Source organism: Camelus dromedarius, chromosome 5 (genome assembly GCF_036321535.1).
Source record: "Camelus dromedarius isolate mCamDro1 chromosome 5, mCamDro1.pat, whole genome shotgun sequence".
Taxonomy (NCBI): Eukaryota; Metazoa; Chordata; class Mammalia; order Artiodactyla; family Camelidae; genus Camelus; species Camelus dromedarius.
In genome coordinates, this window is record NC_087440.1 from 4,611,715 (window position 1) to 4,615,918 (window position 4,204).

Consider the following 4,204-nt stretch of genomic DNA (forward strand, 5'->3'; position numbering starts at 1 on the left):
CACCTCTTCTTTACGTGAAGATGCACAGCTACATCTGTACTTTTAACTAAGGTGGAAAGAAGTATGGGAGGGAGTAGACCAAGTGGATGAAGCTGAAATATGAATGCTTTTTAAAAGGCACCTTCCCTTGCCCCCACAAATAAATCTAATGTACATTCTCTGACTAATAGACACTAGACAAATACATTGTAAGGGCTTTCCTATTCTTAAAATTCTGTAGAAGCAAATGGAAGATTAAGGTACCAAACGGAACAAATTTATTTGCCAAGGTTTATAATACAACTGGTAAATGATTTTTATACCAGCGTGTTATTTCATATGTGAAGTTCATAAATTCATCTGCAGTCATACATTTTAAATTTTCCTCAGGAGCAGTGGTTTAGAATCTAAGGGTTATAAGTTTTGATTCTGTTGTTTTGCCCTTATTGCACTAAATAGTTTTATATCTTATAGAGACATTTTTAACTTATGTATTATTGTGCATTTACTTCACTTACTATTGCTCATATAACTGGAAAATATTGTTCATATCTTATCTTACAGAATCATTAAGAGAATAAAGTTCGGCAAGTTAAGTAAAAGATGTTGAAAATTATAAAGCTGAGAAGTTATCTATTATTGTAGCCATAAGGTATCTATACACACACACATATATACTGCACAAGAATATTAATTTTAGGCTCTCTTTTAAATACATTCTCAAGATCTCAGTTTTTCTCTTAAAAATGAAGAGTTTTAATTAGTAGCTTAGTCATTTATAGTTTTAGCTTTTGATGAGTCTATGAACTAATGAATCTATTATCATTTCAGATTTCACCCAAATACTAGCTAACCATATGATCCTGGAAAGTCACTGCCCCTCTCTGGCCCCAGGAAATGTGGATAATTTATAAATGGAGATAAGAATCTGTACATAAGAGATAACAGCTATCTCACGAGATGCTTGTTAGAATTCAAAGCAAGAAAATGAGAGAGAGAACCATTGTCTGAGATAACACACTCTGTACAGAACTCCCCACTGCTCATATTTTATACAGTAAATGTGCATGCCTATTTTGGTACCACTTCCCCAAGTGTAATAATGTCTTATATCCTGTCTATATATGAAGCACCTTCGAGCAGTCTGGAGTCAGCCTTGCATAATGGACTTGTATAATGGAAAACTATAGCATAACTGTTGCTTTTTCCATGTTATTTAAGATTTTAAAAATCCACTTTGCAGAGTCTATTTCCATTTATAAATTTCCTTTTAAAGTGATATCCAACCGTATTTTTTAAATTGTCATAGTTAAAAAGAAAACCTCACTATTACTTTAAACTATATAATCATAAATATTCCTCTAAAATTTGCTAACATAAAGCAAAGGAAGGAAGGACTTTATAATCTTGAACATTACAAACTCAGCTTTGAAGAGAATCACTCATTACATTTCATGTATTTCAATCACTTTCTAAACTTTTAAACACTTCAAGTTTAGCAGCATTCATTATTTTGGAAGTTTTACTCCCATATCTTGACAAGACTTTAAAAATACTTCACACATCATTAAAATTGAAGATAACCCCTTAACATTATTGATTATTCTTACATGATTAATATTTATAACATGTGCTATTACTTTTATGGTAGAGTTATCCATGAGACCATCATCTTATAAAGATCATGTGAGAGATATGTGCAGATGTAAATGCAGATGAGAGAGAATGCATACATCATATATTAATATGGCCCAAACATATTATAAACATGAAGAAAATAAATTAGGAGCAGATTTGTTTAAATTTAAAAGCTTTCAAATAAGAAATTGTGTCCAGATTAAGAGAAGAAATAGGAATTTGATTTTTAAGTACTAGCCCTCAAAGTTCTTTATAAGACATTAAAAAACAGTCAATACACTGGTTTTATTTGTATAGGCTTATGTCATCAAGAAATAGACTTTATTGAAGATATGATTAGTTAGTTGATGTACGTATTGTAATAGTCTTAGATACATGTTCAATCCATAATTGTTTCTTGTCTTTTACCAAATAAGTAGTTAACATTAAAAAAAATTACCACAAAACATATAATCACTAATATTCTTACATAGTACTAATTGATACATGGTACTTAGATATTAACTTTTGTGACTGTTTTCATTGGTGCTATCTGAGCAGACTCTGTAGTCAAACTGATACGGTATAGTAAAAAGTGAGTTGAACATGAACTTGAATGCCCAGTGGTGTAGTCTCAGTCCTGGAGAGAACTACCTTTGTAACTTAGTGAGAAACCACTTATCCTTTCTAGGCATGTGCATTTACTGTATAAAATATCAGCAGCCAACTAGCTGGTGTTTAAGAATTTTTCCAGCCCAAAAAATACCCTGGATTTGTGACAAGAGAGTTAACAGATTCATGTAAGTACATTAATCAATCAATATGAAAATAAATCAATATTGGGTTGCAATGGATGATATTAGCCGAGGAGTAGGGGTAACCTTTTTAAGCTATGGGTCTGCCCATGCTTCATAGAGCCAACAGCTGAAGCAACTGTGTAAAGGTGATAAGCTGAGATTTCAGTGTTTCTCCAATGAAAACAGCCTGGGAACTTAGCCAAAGTGAGCTAATAGCTAGTGAGAAGATGCTACACTTTTTATTTACTGCTGTGGACAAGTTAGGGCTGGTGGTGTTAGGGATGACGTGTGTAGGAGTTCATACTGGCTTTGTGCATGGAAGTGTATTTTAATAATGCTGATGATAGCTACTAGTTTCAGGCACTATATATGTTAAATGTATAATCTTCCTACTGAAATTCTAATTTCCCTTTTAATAGCTAATGAAACTGAAGCTTAGGAAAATGGAATAGCTAGTACAAAGATGGTTGCTGGCAGAACCATTATTTGACTTCAGGTCTTGTGGCTCCAGAGCCCTTGCCCTTTCTACTTTACTATAGTGGTTCTCATATTTTAAAGCACATCAGAATTACCTGGATGACTTGTTAAAAACACCAGTGTTGGTGCCCAAAGACCAGGGCATCTGTTTCAACAGGCCTGTGGTGGGGACCTGAGGATTCATATTCTTAACAAGTTTCCAGAGGATGCTGATGCTACTTGTTTATGTTCACTTTGAAATCACTGCAATGCAAACATTTATGAGTCAAAAGAATAATATTTTGATATCTAATGCCACATGATTACCACTGATATCTTATTATCCAGTTACAAGGTATATGATGCATATGCTAATTTTGTAAATGTTGACTTTCTGGAAATTTCAAATTGAGTTGTGGGCAATGGGCCATGATTATATAGAAGGTATTAATCCTTAGGAATCCTCAGCCAGCATCAAGCAGTAGCTTAGCAAAGGCAGGATGACATGAAATGCATTTGATGCCTGCAAGACTGGAGGCTTGAGAGAAAGAAAGACGACCATCAGCACAAGAATCTGAGACAAGAATACTGGAAAATATTCAACAGATTGATTTTTCTCAGTGACATTCATGTAAAAGTGCTATTCTTGATGAGAAAGAGAGCCTCACAAAGGGTCTAATTCCAAAAAAATCTTGTAGATGTGGAGATTGATCTTCCTGGAAAGTACCATGAGTCACCCTACCTGTTCCCTCCAAGAGAGAAAAGATGAATTGATAATGACAATGTCTGTTCTATCATCCTTAGCAGATCTCATGTGAAATCCAAATCAAAACTGCCAGTTTATCCCTAAACTACACACTTCTTTGGATTATGAGTATGGGGAATAGACGAAAGAGACAGAAAGAGAAGCTATGTATTAATGTTACGATAAAATGGCCTTTAAGTTTTATTGGTATCTTGGGAATTTTTCCCTAATCTTTTCATTTGCAGTCATTTTATTTCTAATCTCTCAAACATGGGAATTCAGAGTAAAGGGTTACAAATTTTCTCAGTCATGTTGCCTAAACTAACATGTTCCTCACCAGACATGTTGCTTGGTGCTTCAAAGTTATTTTGCAATCTGGACAAAATATTGAAAGTATTTAACATCCCAAAGCTCTTTCTGGAGACCCTGATGTTTAGAAGAAAGTCACATCATGGGACACAAGGAGTATTTTTGTGGCTGTAAGGAAGTGAACTTTAGTAGCTTTCACTTACTTGTATTTGAGATTAGACAAGCATTTTAGCGTTAGAGGTTTTTTTTTTTTCACATGAGTACAAGCACATTATTAATTGCTCTAACTCCCTTATTTTTT